At 39.2% G+C, this 16,873-nt stretch overlaps 1 long non-coding RNA gene across 1 annotated transcript in view; it reads left to right on the forward strand.

Moving 5' to 3' along the window:
• The window catches only part of LOC129058921 (uncharacterized), a 209,520-nt gene extending 200,339 nt beyond the window's left edge, over positions 1-9,181 (forward strand). The window contains exons 6-7 of the long non-coding RNA XR_008524369.2: positions 1,517-1,637; positions 9,056-9,181. This is a non-coding gene — a long non-coding RNA (uncharacterized LOC129058921). The remainder of the gene's footprint in view (positions 1-1,516; positions 1,638-9,055) is intronic.
• Positions 9,182-16,873: the final 7,692 nt, after the last annotated feature.

The raw sequence follows: 16,873 nt of genomic DNA on the forward strand, positions 1-16,873 counted from the left end.
GAAAAGGAGGTCAGAAAAAATATTTGCAGAAATAGCAAAACATTTTCCAAATTTGATTAAAACTATAAACCCATAGATCCAAGAAGCTCAAAAAAACCCCAAGCAGAAAAAATATACTAAGAACCACACCAAGTTATATCAAAATGAAACTGCAGAAAATCATCAAGAAAGAGAAGAATCTTAAAGGCAGATAAGAAAAGATGACATATTACACCCAGAAGGACAAAGATAGGAATGACTGAACACTTCTTGTCAGAAATCATGCAGTGCTGAAAGAAAAAACTGTCGACTAGAATTCTATGCTTAGTGATAGCATCTTGAAAAATGAAGGCAAAATAATGACTATTTTCTGAACCTCAAAACCTGAGAAATAATTTATCACCAGCAGATCTGCACTATAAGAAATGTTAAAGAAATTCCTCAGGCAGAAGAAAAATGAATACAAATTGAAGTTTGTATCTACAGGAAGGAATAAAGAGTGCCAGAAATGGCAAATATGTGGGTAAATAGAAAATATCTTTTTTTGTTCTAGAATCTTTTAAAAAGATAATTAGCTATTTAAGAGAAACAAATAAACAACCGATCAACTTCCAACTTGAGCCATTTGAACATACATTATGAACACATTTCTGCAAAAGAAGGTGTTCCGGCTACCTTGGTTGAGAAGATGGTTCCAGCTTGGTAAGTACTGTATAGAGCTGCTGTGTGAATTGCATGTGAAGAAATTAGCTCCTGCGCTTCCCAGATCCTCTGGCTATTGGTGCCACACAATGGAGCCATCAGTGCCCAGAATATCTGGGCCAGGCTTCTCATTAAAAAGCTACTATCTATTACTGTTCAGTCTTGTTTCTGGACAAACAGTGTCCAGGGGGCATGGCTTGGACCCTATCTGTGGCAGGCATGGAGATGGTCATCAGGTTGAGAGAGAATAACGAGAAGTGATGCCCCAGTAGAGACCAGGCCTTTGTAGCTTGTCTAAAATGAAGTCACCAAAAGCCACACATGGCCAAGGCAGAGAGGAGCTGATAAGAGAAAAGGTTCAAAATACTTGTTAAATATTGAGAAGGCTTGGAATTACTTCTGTTTGGAAGAGTAGGTAGCTATGGTGAGTTTTTATTTGGTTTCTGTGGTTGCAACTTGGTGTCAGGAGAATTTAAAAGTATACATTCTATTCTACAAAATGTAAATTAATTTATGGTGATGGAAAGAAAATCAGTGGTTGCCTGGGGATGGTAGTAGGTGGGCAGTGAAGGATCAGAAGAAGTCACTTCAGAGAGGTATGAGAAAACTAACTTTTGGGGGAATAGACATGTTTATTATTATCCTGATTGTGGTGATCATTTCACAGATATATACTGATATCAAAACTTATCAAGTTGTGTACTTTAAACATATGCAGTTTGTTGTTGTTAATTATATCCCAATAAAGCTGTTTGCTTTCTTATTCAATTTACTTAAGTAATTAATATTCTATCCCAGAGTTGGCTGTTTATGCTTTCATTTCATCTTCATGCAGGGTCCACTGTTCTGGAATTACACTTGGTATCATACTGAAAGTTGCAAGCATTCCAGGTGGTGTAACTGACATGAGAGACAAATCAGTCATTCAATTTAGGGATGCCAGCGAGTTCCAAAAGGTGAGGGGAAGTTTGCTTTTCAATGCTTACATGTGGAAAGGCAGCATCTCATGTCCAATTTTCTGGTCAGGTCTCTATCCAGAACTCTTTGGGTACTCACATCCTCATGTTCTCAGCATCCAGCTGGCTAGATCTCACCTCCCAGTCTCTACTCTTCATTGACCTAGAATGATATATGCAAATCACATGCAAATGAAGAACATTTACACATTTAATTATTTTCCAGTTGCAGATGGAGTTGCTTAATTTTTGTTTGTTTGTTTGTGTTTTGTTTGAGGCCGGATCTCTCTCTGTTGTGCAGGCTGGAGGATAGTGGTGCAATCTTGGCTCACTGTAACCTCTGCCTCCGAGGCTCAAGCTATCCTCCCACTTCAGCCTCCCTAGTACCTGGGACTACAGGCATGCGCCACCATGCCAGGCTAATATATATTTATATATATATTTTTTGTATCTTTTTGTAGAGATGGGGTTTTGCCATGTTTCGCAGGCTGATTTTGAACTCCTGAGCTCAATCAGTCCGCCCGCCTCTGCTTCCCAAAGTGCTGGGATTACAGGCATAAGCCACCATGCCTAGTCCTGTTTAATTTTTGACAAGATATTGCAATAATAAAAAATTTCAGAGTTGAACTTAAAATTCATTTGCCAGAATAATATCTTATTATTAAAACATTCATTCTAACAAGGATAGGGTTTTTTTTTCTTCTTAATCCATATTGCTTAGTCCCTGCAGAATGTGAAACATTGAAAAAAGGCGGGGACTTTTAAATCGGATAGGCTAAATTCAAATCATCCACGGGCAAAATCTGTAATGGGGCATAAACTATTGAAATTTTCTTCCCTGTAGTTTCCTTAAGTGTGAAATGAGACAATGATAGTTTTCTTGTAGGTGTTTTTGTTTGTTTTTGGTGAAGATTAGAGATAATATGTGTAAAGTGTCCAGCACAATGCCTGAATGGACACAATAAACAATAGTGGACTGTTTGTAAACACAAGCAGATTTCATGGCTTTTTGAAAATCAATTTTTAAAGGTAAAATTACACTAGGAAATTTGATTCCTGTTTTTCCTCCTGCCCTCCATTCATTCCTAAATTCATGCCTATTATAATTTCCTTAATTCTTTGTTGCTTGATGAGTGAAACATTAATTTTAGATTTCTCGAAGTTAGATTTTTCAGAGGGTGAATTCTTCCTCTGTTCTCCTCCTCCACTCCAAAGGTCTCATTTTCTTTTCCTTTGTTTCCAAGCTAAGACAAAAATCTTGGCTATGGGAAGTATTTATTGGGTGCCATTTAGACAAATATAAGAATGTGATTGAATACTCTCCATGACTGTCGGTTGAAACTAAACACGGAGTTGCCATGGATACTGGTTGCTTGGCCTCTGCTCCAACACATTAGAGCCTTTTTAGTTCAACAATGTACAAACCACAGATGTTGCCATGCATTGTATTCATAATCAGCTTGGATCTCTTAGCAGAGGAATATCTTGGGTTTGTTTTAGCAGAGAGGATCCACATTCTCAGATGGAAAACAGATTGCCCTGTGCCCTGCATGGATCTCCAGATATAGGTGGCAACTTCTACAGGCAGTTTTCATCTCTCCCTCTGCTTCATTTAACCTATATATTCTTGTTTTGATATTTATTTGGAAGAAGAATCTCTACTGCATGTTTTATAAAACACTACTAGGGCATCTGCTAGAAAAATTATATATAGCTTTGGGTACAGAATTTAAAACAAGGCATGTTCAAAGAAGAAAGACTGCAAGAAAATCCCAGGTTCCATTTGAGAGCTGGAGTGGAGTCACAGCAGAGAGATCCCAGGTTGACACAGAAAGTTCTGGCTTTGCCACTCATTAGCTGTGTGTCCTTGGGCAAATTAAACAGCGTAAGCCATAGTTTCTTCATTCTACTGGCTCTTCTACTGGTAAGGACCCTTGCAATTACATCAAGCCCACCTGGATAATACAAGGTAATCTCTCTAAGGCCAGTTGATTAGCAAGTTTAATTTCATCTACAATGGTAATTCCTCTTTGCCATGTGACATACTCACATCTTCTGGGGATCTAAAGATGTATATGGACATCTTTGGGAGGGAAGAATTACTCTACAGTGCAAAGATGCAAAAGAAGTTTTGCTTTTTCTTGCTGCCCACAAATGCCTATATCTTGTTCATTAGTTCCTTTCCCACTGTTAGCAAAAGGGGCAATTCTAATGACCTATTTTAGATTTTCTCAGTCTCTTTTTTTTTTTTTTTTTATTATTATTATTATTATTATTATTATTATTATTATTATTATTATACTTTAGGCTCTATGGTACATGTGCACAACGTGCAGGTAAGTTACGTATGTATACATGTGCCATGCTGGTGCGCTGCACCCACCAACTCGTCATCTAGCATTAGGTATATCTCCCAATGCTATCCCTCCCCCCTCCCCCCACCCCACAACAGTCCCCGAAGTGTGATGTTCCCCTTCCTGTGTCCATGTGTTCTCATTGTTCAATTCCCACCTATGAGTGAGAATATGCGGTGTTTGGTTTTTTGTTCTTGCGATAGTTTACTGAGAATGATGATTTCCAATTTCATCCATGTCCCTACAAAGGACGTGAACTCATCATTTTTTATGGCTGCATAGTATTCCATGGTGTATATGTGCCACATTTTCTTAATCCAGTCTATCATTGTTGGACATTTGGGTTGGTTCCAAGTCTTTGCTATTGTGAATAATGCGGCAATAAACATACGTGTGCATGTGTCTTTATAGCAGCATGATTTATAGTCCTTTGGATATATACCCAGTAATGGGATGGCTGGGTCGAATGGAATTTCTAGTTCTAGATCCCTGAGGAATCGCCACACTTCTCAGTCTCTTTTGATAAATGTTCAGTTGAATCCCACCCAGGGCTTTTTTTCTTCCTTCAGAGATTGATTCCTTTCTTTTCTTACTCTTGTTTGGTATCTGAACATTTAAAAGCTTGAGTGACTTCATGATGGCATGGGCATGAGAACGGTTGTATGCCTCTCAGGGAGACAGTGCTGAAGGATGTTGAAGAGCCCTTTCTTCCACCCTTTCTCTGTGCAAACACTCAACCCTGCTATATTTATTCTGCCCAGGCTGCCTAGCCTTACTACAACTGTGAAGCGTTCTCCTCTCTTTTCATGCATATGGTGTGTTAAAATAAATTCATACTATTAAGCATCAACCTGTAAAAAATGCTTCCAGAAATAATATGGTCTTATCAGGAAGACATTGAACCTAGAAATATTTTTTGCAAGAAATATTTTCCTTGCTCACTGCCATCCAGTTAGAGCTTGATGCCTAGAGTCCACAATTATAATCTTTTTTCCTTAAGCCTTCTCTAAAACACTGGATATTTCATGGGTAAAACAATGATAAGATTTTTTGCCTTGTTGCCGCAGTAGAAAATTATGGAAAACTGGACAGTATTTACAGGAAAAATTGCTTATTCTCCTAAATAAATATTTGTGGTTATTATAAAGAGAAGGGATATCTAATTCTTTCATTGAACTTAAGTGATCACAAACCTACTGGAAACAATATAACCCAAACATCTCTTTCCACACATTTTTGGTTGTCAAGAACAATTATAAGTAAGGGAGTTGCCTCAGTAGTATTGTGGAGCAATCTTATTTGATTTTTATTTCCTGTTTAGATGCTTCGCTGTGAACAAGGCATCATTTATTGTTAGCTATAGGCATAACTCACTGTTGGAGGAGAGGTGAACATGAATATATTTGTAAGCCAGCCCTGGGTAAAATATGTGGTGAACAAAGCTTTCTGATTAGTGGCTCAGGTTCTTCTCCTCTGGTCCCCACCTAGTGAAGAGACAATGGTAACATTTGAAGAAGAAAATGTTATTGTTGATTTCAGAGCTGGGACAGAGGCAGTGATGCTGGTGGAGGTAGAGAGGGGAGGATGAAAACTAACCTTTCCTGAAGCATAATAGTATGATGTGTTAGACTCTCTCACAAGTAGGCTTAGTTTATCCTCCCTACAATTCGGTGACGGTAGTAGTGCTATTATGGACATGGTGATAGTGACTGGCTGTTTCTCTTTTTTATATTCCCAACATTCAATCCTTTGCAAGTTCTTATGATTTCTGTGCATTTCTAAATACACCCCTATAGTCAAAATCACTATCAACTCTCACCTGGACCCCTGTAATAACTCTTCTAACAGCTCTCTCTGTCCCTGTGCTTCTATTCTTTACCCTTTCAATTTATTTACACATATTTACAGACATTAGTTATATCATATCATGCCTTTAATTAAATTCCCCCAATGTCTTTTTAGAGAACTAAGAATGAAATATAACTCATCAGTCAGGAGAAGTTAAGTTCTTTAAAAACGTTTATCTTTCTCTCATGCTGCACATCAATTGTGGGTCTACTTGGGGGCTCTGGTCATCATTGACACTCAGGGACCTCGACTGATGGAGGCTCCATTTTGGCCTGGACTGCTGTGATCACTGAGGCAAAGCAAATAGATGAGGTGAATTCCATGCTGGCTATTTAAAAGCTTCTGCCTGGAAGTGACTCATTTCTTTGGCATCTCAACTTTGATTGGTCGAAGCAAGTAACATGACCTCACTTGCATTCAGCTGGGTACAGACAGCTATCATGTCACATTTCACTGAAAGAGAGAACTAAAAAATTGTGAACAGTCTCAGTGACCACCACAGACATCCATTATCATAATTGACAAGGTTTTGTTTTGCTTTGGTGCTTTCCATTTTTTGGATTTCAGCTCCTTTCATCATCCTTGCGATTATGGGTTGAGGTATTTTCACTAGCTGTTCCCTCTGCCTGGAATGCTCTTTCCTGCAGTTCTTGGCTTGACTAGCCAGACACAAAAGGTTATGTATTGTAGGAGTCCACCCATGTGAAATGTCCTGAAAAGGCAAATTTGTAGAAACAGAAAATATATGAATAGTTGCCAGGAATTGAGGTTAGGAGAGAATATGGAATGACTGCTAATGGGCACAAGGTTTCATTTTGGTATAATGACAAGGTTTTGGGATTAGACAGTGGTGATGGTTGCACAATTCATGAAAATACTAAAAACCACGGAATTGTACATTTTTTAAGGGTGAGTTTTTTTTTAAGGTCCAGTGAATACTTTTATTGTATGCTTCGGAATTACAATGATCAAATCAAACAATGTGAAATTGTGTGCTCCTTCTGGTCTTTTCATTAAAAGGACTTGAAAAAATAATGATGCATCAGCATTTGTGTTATATATAATACAAATATTAAAAGTCCATTCAATGAGTTTGTAAATTAAAGCCAGAAGATGCTTACTTTACATTTTTAATAACCCACACACATCTAATACCTCAAACCAAAACTAATTTGCAACAATGAAAATGGAATGTTTTCCTATATAAACATGAAGAGTAATAATCATGCTATATTGGCATCCAGGTGAGATCTTTCCCTTATAAGGTGTTTGAAATAAGTAATTTTTTTTCTTTTCTTTTTTTTTTTTTGAGACAGAAGTTTGCTCTTGTTGCCCATGCTGGAGTGCAGTGTTGCAATCTCTGCTCACTGCAACCTCCGCCCCCCGAGTTCAAGTGATTCTCCTGTCTCAGCCTCCCGAGTAGCTGGGATTCCAGGCGCCTGCCACCATGCCCAGCTAATTTTTTGTATTTTCAGTGGAGATGGGGTTTTTCCATGTTGGGCAGGCTGGTCTCAAACTCCTGACCTCAGGTGATCCACCTGCCTCAGCTTCCCAAAGTGCTGGGATTACAGGGGTGAGCCACCATGCCCAGCCATAAGTACTTTTTATTATGAAACTGTTGGCAGTGTTTGAATGAGTCTGGTGGGTTTCTATGTTCATGATTTTTACTTTTCCAAATTGTCATGAGCTCCCCTTCTGCTTGTCTCTAACCTCAGCCCCTACCAAGTATCCCTTCCTGCTCTGTGCTCCTGCGACCCTAGACTGTCAGTCCCTCTGACCTCCCAGCAGGTCCCTTGGGCAAGGCTTTTCAGAAGACTTTGCCTCCAGGCCCCTCATGACATGCAACTTCTTGTCTTTCAAAATCCAGTCCCCATGTCACCTCCTCAGTGAGGTCTTCGAAACTATACACAGTAATTGTTGTCCTCCCCTACCTCTGCCTCCTTGTCTCATTTTTTTTCTTTCTTTCTTTATACCATGTATCACCATCTGCAGTGATCTTGCTCATTAGTTCATGGACTGATTTTCCGTCTGCTCTCAACAGAATATTTGAGAAGGCCGGAAGTTTTGCCTTTCTTACTCCTGTATCTCTGGAAGCTTGAACTCCACCCAGCACTTCAGAGGTCTCAATAGATGTTTGTGGATAAAGTTATTGAATAAGTACACTTAACAGCATATACTTTGTAAAATAGTTAGATAGACATGGGTTCAATCTCCAACTCTACCACTTATTGAGATGAGACCCTCACCTTCAGCCAATAACTTTACTTCTCTGTGACGCTTTCCTATATTTAAAAAGGGCATGAGAACAGTGCTATTGTGCAATTTAAAAGCAATAGTGACTATAAAGTAGTTGGTAGTGCACCTATCAAATAGTAAGCCTTCAATAAATGTTATCTATATGGCAAATCATATTATTAGTTTTACATCATTTCCTTATAACTCTTAGCTCTGACTAATGGGACAACTTGCTCAGCTTTGTAAACAGCCTAGATCATATATAATGTATAATTTTGCCACATGTCTATTTGGGGCTTAGAAATGTAATTAGAAAGTTACCTTTTTAATATTCCCTAAGCTAGAAACAGTTTTGCTTTAGTTCAAGTAGAATAATTCAATTTGATTTCTGTTTTGATTAAATGAAAAACATATTAAGAATGCTAGATATACATGCTTACTAATTGGCTTCATCAAAGTTTTTTTTAACACCTAAAATTTTTCAGCTTGAAATAACTCTAAGTTCAGACCCATGCCAAGATAGTGATAAATACCTTTTAACATATGGATGTCTAGTTGTACATATTTTTAATACTCAAAACATTCCTTGGAAGGAATTATGAGATGTGAGATATTTTGAAGGAAATAGAAATTAACATTAGCACTTGTATTAATCATTTTCCTCTAAATAAATAATAGAGAGGTGGTAATATATGCCCAAAGAAGAGCCAAGTCATTGTGAATCAATGGAAGAAAATGGAAGAGAGGAAAAGTGACACCTGAGTACTCAGGGGATATGTCTGGATAGAAACATTCAAGTACAGCATTACAAAGACCTAGAAGATGCTCAAAGAAGCATAGACAGGGAATCAGAGGACTTGAATCTAGCTCAGCTTGGCCACTAGCTGGCTTGTGATCTTGAGCAGCTCTAAATAACCTCGCTGCCATAGTTTTTCTATATATTAAGTAGGTTTAATTCCATCTCCTTTGTCTTCTTCACAGGGTTGTGATTATAAAGTAAAATAACAATTGAAGAATTTGGGAAAAGGAAGTCCACTCTATGGACACAAAATGCATCTACTACAAGTTGTAATATGTATTTGGAATAAAAGTAACATTTATTGATTCAGTGTTGATTTATGCTAATTGAATCTCTATACAATCCTGAGAGAGGTATCCCTTTTTATGGATGGCAAAACTGAGGCTGAGGAAGGAAAAGCAATTGTAGCAGCTACTAAAAGGCTGAGTCAGGATTCAAGCCTTTAGGCCTGAAATGGTTTGGCTGTGTCCCCACCCAAATCTCATCTTGAACTGTAGCTCTCATAATCCCCACATGTCATGGGAGGGACCCTGTGGGAGGTCATTGAATCATGGGGATGGATTTTCCCATGCTGTTCTCATGATAGTGAATAAGCCTCACAAGATCTGATGGTTTTATAAAGGGCAGTTCCCCTGCACATGCACTCTTGCCTGCCACCATGTAAAATGTGCCTTGCTCCTCCTTTGCCTTCTGCCATGATTGTGAGCCCTCCCTAGCCATGTGGAACTGTGAGTCCATTAAACCTCTTTTTCTTTATAATTTACCCAGTCTCAGATATTTCTTCATAGCAGTATGAAATGGACTAATACAAGGTCTGTCTGATCTTAAGGTCCATGCAACTTTCCAAGACATCAGTCTCATAAAGCAAAACAATGATGGAGTGGAGCTGTTACCATCTGTATCAGAGTGCCAATCCTTCCTGGGTGGGCACCACTGCTGTATTGTGAGGGAGTATTTTAAGGAAAATGTACATCTCATTATGAATTTATTTTTCACACATATTGAAAAATTAGAAGCAATAATGTAAAACTTTTTTTTTTTTACAATTTAATAAAATCACCTTATAGTTTTCTCAGGGCTCATACTGAGAATGACTGCATTCTGGTGTGGTGTACCAAGGGCGGATATTATTTCACTCCATTTATTTCTAAACCCTTTCTAATGCTGCCTAGAATTTGCCAATCTTTTGGGGCTTTGTTGGTTATTGGATTTTTTTGTTTTTACATCAAGACGTATATATCCTCAATTTCTCATGTGTTGTTTTTGTATCTGTTCCTTGATCTTCCTTCGCTAAGTTACTTCATGAATCTGAGTTTTGGTTCTGCTTTGTACTTGGGTAAAGAATGCGGTAGTGAGTGACAGTACCCCTCAGGCAAGGAAGTCCTACTTCACCTTGCAGTGAGTGAATGTTAAGAATTCATTTACAAGGTCACACAAAAATGTGAATTTGGGAAATTCTAGAAAGCAGACATGAGGAAACATATTCTTAGCAGAACACTAAGGGAAAGGAGAGATGCTGGAGATGTACCCAGCCAAAGGGGCCTCACAATGGGAGATAACACTTAACATTCAGAGATTACAATCCTATTGGGCCAATAATATAATTTATTACCTCTTTCCTAATCATAATGAATGCAAAATAAATATAAATCAGCAAGGTAGTATGTGTGCAAAGGCCAGTGAGAAGTGGGCTAGGAAGTATAAGGTATGGAGATATAATAGAAAACATCCTGTATTTAGAATCGAAAGGCTGGATTTAAGTCTTTGTCGCAGCCTGTGATCCTGCCTGTGATTTTGGAGAAACTTAATTTCTCCAAGTTTGCCTTTGTAAAATGGGGATAATAATAACTCTCCTTTATTTAATATTTACTAAATACCAGGTACTGTGCAGAGTTCTCACAATAACCCTATGAATTCTGTATTATTATCTCCATTTTACAGATGGAGAAACTGAGGCTCAGAGAGGTGAAGTAACTTACTTCAAGGTAATCAGTTAATAGCTAGCTGAGCAAAGATCCTAGTCCAGCTTTTATTTTGAAACTTTATACTTTACTGTTCTATCCTGCCCAGAGAGTTGAAGGAAAACAATATTTATAATTGTGTATGAAAATTTTCAGACATGAAATTTGAACTATTATTATTCACTCCATTGTCCAGTCTCATATGAATAAAAATGGTTAAAATATTAGGAAATAAAACACACAGTCAGTAATTTCCATTGTTGTTTTTAATGTCATCAGTTTACCAGGGAAGAAAAAATCTCTAGGGTGGGGACTGATCTTTTTCTGATCCACATCATCTTTGGGTTAAGTCATTGGTGCTTGGAAAAATAGAAATCATAAATATTCATGGCTTAGGGAGCATCAGCATTTCCAGGGCAGCAAAGTTCATACAGCACAGCAATAGCTTCCTGATGGAAGGATGGGATCCAACTTCTGCTCCAGTGGGTGGTGAAGCCACCAGAATGTGCAGGGCATGGGCAGTAGCATTGTTACCCACGTACTTCCTCTACACCCTCCTGTGTGAGGTGTAGACCAGCAGAGGAGACACCAGGCCTTGTATTCACAGAGGAAAAGGGAGACTGATTTTATTTCTCATCACTTTCTTCTCCTGTCATGTTGATTGACAAGGTTCTTTCTGATTTGCTATTTATTTCAGCCCTGAGTCCAAAGCTTAAAGCAATTTACATGCAAGTAAGCCAGCTGGATAGGACAGACCTGGCATCACGTACTAGATGCACAATTCTTGAAAATGCACGAATGTTACCAGAGCCCCGGTTTTCTCATCTGCACTGTGGGCATTTTAACATTTTCCCAGGTGCTTGGGAGGATTTGGTGAAACAAAATGTGAAAAGGGTCTGGCATGTAGGCTACACCCAATAGTCAGTTATCAGCGACAGCTGCCATTTTTGGCTGCTTGGCATCTATCTTTCTATTTTGGGAAACATCCCACCTGCCCCATCTCCATTCTTAAAAACTAGAGTAAAAACCATACATCCTTCCATTACCCGTTAGCAAGAGTTTGCACAGATAACCTAGGCTGAGCCAATCTGATGCTTCCATTCAGGACTTCGAATTGGAAACAAGTTCCGCAAAGACCAGGAGAGTTTGGGAGACATCCAAAGTGGGATGGTGTTGTCTGTAATGGGTGAGTAGACAATTCTTGCTAACAAAATGGTCATTGTCATTTGTGTTCTCGGCCCCACGCAGGCCCCTCCTTTCCTGCCACTTTTGAAGTTTTTTTTTTTTTTTTGAGACAGAGTCTCGCTGTTGCCCAGGCTGGAGTGCGGTGGCGCGATCTCGGCTCACTTCAGGCTCCGCCCCCCGGGGTGCACGCCATTCTCCTGCCTCAGCCTCCCGAGTAGCTGGGACTACCGGCGCCCGCCACCTCGCCCGGCTAATTTTTTGTATTTTTAGTAGAGACGGGGTTTCACCGTGTTAGCCAGGATGGTCTCGATCTCCTGACCTCGTGATCCGTTTTTTTTCTTTTTTTTTAAAAAAAAAGCCTGTTAAGGATTCTGTGTTCCCTTGCTAAACTTCTAATACCTATTTTTCCTTTGAAGATAGCCAATTGTTTTCTGTTACTTGTAGCCAAGAATACTGATAAACACACTCTACCCTCAGTAGTGTTATATACATACGAACTGCACCTCAACTAATGGCGATATTTAATGAATAAAAATTGCCTTTTCTCCACCCTGTAGTCTGTTTTATTTTGGAAAAATATTGACCAATGACACAAAGATATTATTCCATTGTTTTATTTAATTATAACTATTCTTTTTTTTTTTTTTTGAGACGGAATCTCGCTCTGTCACCAGGCTGGAGTGCAGTGGTGCGATCTCTGCTCACTGCAACCTCCACCTCCTAGGTTGAAGCAATTCTCCTGCCTCAGCCTCCCAAGTAGCTGGGACTACAGGCGAGTGCCACCACGCCCAGCTAACTTTAAATGAGTTACCAACAGGAAAATCTTGGTTTGAGTATCCATTCAGTTGAATTTCTCTTCTCTTGACACTAATAACTGTGAGCATTTGCATTTTGCTTGGTATTTTCCAGCGTGTTTGGAAACACACTGCTAAGGCTGATACTTAATTTAATTCTGTGAGATGAGTATTCTCCTGATTATCCCAAGTTTAGAGATGCGGTTCCTGAGCTCTGGTGACTGGCACAGGGTCATGCAGTTTGTGGTGGAGCCAGGACTCAAGCCCAGGTTTCCTGATGACAAGCCCCAATTCTTCTAGTAATATATTTTTAAGGACAGCTATGAGACTTTGCAAAACTAAGACCATAGCCTGAAATTTAATTTAATCAGGGGTGCCCATTCTGCTCAGCAAGCTGGTTCATATTCAAGGAAAACCATCTACCCAGGAGTGTGCGTCTAAGGCATTGTGGAGATTGTGCTCAGACAACCTAAGATTGGAGTGTGGATGCCGTCCTTGTCCTACACTGCATGCCTCTTGTCAGTGTAGACAAAATGAATTAGACTGGTGAAATGCTTGCTAAAACTAATAGTTGACTGATGGCTGCCTCTCCCCTCCCCCAACCATTAACCCTGCCTAAGGGAATTTGCTCATGGAGCTACAAATGAATGACTGGCAGGCTGGGGAATAAAATGGAGACATCCACAGAACTGGGCATCACTAAGTAATTTTTCGCATCATGACATGACTTGTGACAGGTGCAGGGTGGATGTGTTTTTATCTCAATAATTTCCTGGTGACATTCTGCTCTGCAGAGAGAAAATGTCTGAAGTACACACTGCTGTGGCATGCATATAGGGTTGCTGAACCAGGTTAACTGTTTCCTAAGATTTCTGTATCAGGGTAACTGCTGTTTGAGTTGATCTGGGAAGAAATCCCTAGTGATGCTCTCGTTAATTCCAGGTAATCATTCTTCAGCAGGAGCACTGAAGGTAGGCTTGTTCCCTTGGTGGGACTTAGATCTTTAAATGCTTGTGACTTCAAGTACTAATGAGCTAAAGGAAAGCTGCCCTACACAGTTTAACCTACTGCTTCTTAAATGACAATCCTCGGGGTCTTTCCTTCACATTCAATCTCTGATAAGCTATTTTATAATTTCCTGATGACAGTTAAATTGAGTCTCCTCATTGGCACAGTTACCCAATTTGCTTCTGACAATTCTGCCTTAAGAAACTTTTGATGAGGACATTGCAAGGTGACACCTCCAGCAATCCCCATGGCGGGACATCATGAAAATGAAATAGCTGGTTTTTAAAACAAAAAGGAAAGAAATAGGGGAAATCGTTTTTTTTTTTTTAAAGCTTGTCTCTAAATGCAGGGATGGTTTCCCAGAATTCTGTATGGTTAATGAAAAGTCAGACAGCAGATGACATTTACCCTGCTAAATGTTGATGATTAAGAAGGAAAAGGTTATATCCTGCTTTTTTTTTTTTTTAACTTCTGGAGCTTCTGCACAAGGGGGTCAACTGGAATGTCTGCGTAAAAGGAATTGCCTGTTTGCGAACAACCGGAGACCAACTCCAGTATTGTTACAATTGCCGTTGATGATGGTAATTACTTTGTGTCCCCACCTGGGGATTCAGCCTCCCAGTCCCCGATAGCCAGCTCCCTCCTGGACACATGTCAGCAGCCCGTAATTAAAGTGTTTTCTGAAGGGAGCATCTCTGTGTACTACCCATTGTGAATGATGTCCTTGGAGTCTGGCTGTAGTAATTGAAAAGAAACGAGACCTTTCCAGTTTGTCCCTCTTTCTGCAGCCCCTGCCCCGCCCCTTTCCCAAGATAAAAACATTGTGAAATGCCACACAAGAAGGAAGGATTCATTTTTGTGAATTTGAAAGCTGAAGCACAATACACTCCCATCCCCCACCCCGAAAAGCTGATGTTTCAAGTGTAACCTTCCTATTACAATTATTCTTGCATGATTAAATAGAGACTGTCCTACTATTATGCTCTTTGTTGATAGATTAAATTTTCCAATGAGACATTAGACTGTGTTATAATGAAGCATTTCTGGAGAGTCAAATTATAAATTAGGCACGTCTTTGAGGATTACCTTCAATGAAATTTGATTATGTGACTGTTAATTCTAAATAAACATTATCAACATTTTCACATATATGATCTCATTCGATCTTGATAATAATTGTATAGGGTAGTTAGTACTGGAATTATAAATCCAGTATTTTAACTGTGAGAAAACTCCAACTCAGAGAAGTTAAATAGCTTTCTCTAAATCCTCCAGTTAGTAAATGGAAGTGAACCATGAATCCAGATTTCTTGATTTCCAAAGTGGGGTTCTTTTCATGGCATCATAAGATTATTTATAAAGACAATGTACAGAATGTATATTTTGATTTTCACAAAATTCTGCAAATGTATCTCCAAATGCTAAGGCAATAATATTGAAATATTATAATGGTTTTCAGAAGAGAGAGGTTTGATTGAGTCGTGCTGTCTTCTACCAATTGGCCCAAATGCAGAGGGAGAACAATTATATTACCATTCTCAACAATGTAATTCATATACAAACTTGGAAGGAAATTAAAGAGGCTTGTTGGCTTCTGTTCCACAACAAACATGGGAAAAGAGATCCGTGTTTGCTTAATGGAAACCTTAATTCAAATTTCTAATTGGGTATAATGAACAAAGGAGAATGTCCCAAATGCTTGAGAACTGTAAACAGTACAGTGTTCTCTTAATGATCAAATACTGATTATCTTAGTGAATCTAAATGACATGGGTCTGAGTGCTGCTGGGGAATGCATAATTCCTTTTTTTGTGTTTCCAGTAAACTCTGAGCTGTCTTGGTCAGGGAGCCTAGGGGTGGGGCACAGCCGGGTGGGTTCTTGCTAGCAGGCTGATAGAGTTGCCCGCCATGAGGACAACCACTTTTCAAAGATTTATAATAAAGAAAAACCTGAAATACAACTTTGATTTAAGGATGTTGACTTTTAAAACTTATATAGAGAAAAAACTATAGTTCATGTTTAATGGTCTTCGGAGACTAAGCCACGAATTTTACAGATGCTGAAGATTATTTTTGGAACCTATATGAGGGGTTGACCTTAGAGTTTATATTGATTTCTTTTAACTTCTTCAGCAGTTGCAAATGTTTGTCCAGCTTGATTTTGGGAAAAAAATTAATGCTGTTTGAAATCATATCAGGTTTGGTGAATTAAATAAGGGAGTGACTGAGGGGGGCAAGCCCACTTGGGGTCAAGATGAAGCATAATAATGTATGAAGAATCATTTTCTTTTTTATTATTATTATTATTACTATACTTTAAGTTTTAGGGTACATGTGCACAATGTGCAGGTTTGTCACATATGTATACATGTGCCATATTGGTGTACAGCACCCATTAACTCGTCATTTAGCATTAGGTATATCTCCTAATGCTATCCCTCCCTCCTCCCCTCACCCCACAACAGTCCCCAGAGTGTGATGTTGCCCTTCCTGTGTCCATGTGTTCTCGTTGTTCAATTCCCACCTATGAGTGAGAACATGTGGTGTTTGGTTTTTTGTCCTTGTGATAGTTTGCTGAGAATGATGATTTCCAGTTTCATCCATGTCCCTACAAAGGACATGAACTTATCATCTTTTATGGCTGCATAGTATTCCATCATGCTGCTATGAAGAATCATTTTCTTGTGTGCTTTGTTTACTACTCCTGAGGGAAATTCTAGAGGAGACATTGGAAGTACTTTTGGTGGTGGAAGCATCATTGAAATAATGCCATTCAGCAGATTTTTTTAAAATAGTTTTTTTCGGCTACGCATGGTGGCTCATACCTGTAATCCCAGCACTTTGGGAGGCCGAGGCGGGCGGGTCATTTGAGGTCATGAGTTCAAGACCAGCCTCACCAACATGGTGAAACCCCGTCTCTACTTAAAATACAAAAATTAGCTGGGTGTGGTGGTACGCACCTGTAATCCCAGCTACTCAGGAGGCTGAGGCAGGAGAATGACTGGAACCCAGGAAGCGGAGGTTGCAGTGAGCCGAGATCATGCTATTGCAC

Source organism: Pongo abelii, chromosome 3 (genome assembly GCF_028885655.2).
Source record: "Pongo abelii isolate AG06213 chromosome 3, NHGRI_mPonAbe1-v2.0_pri, whole genome shotgun sequence".
NCBI lineage: Eukaryota > Metazoa > Chordata > Mammalia > Primates > Hominidae > Pongo > Pongo abelii.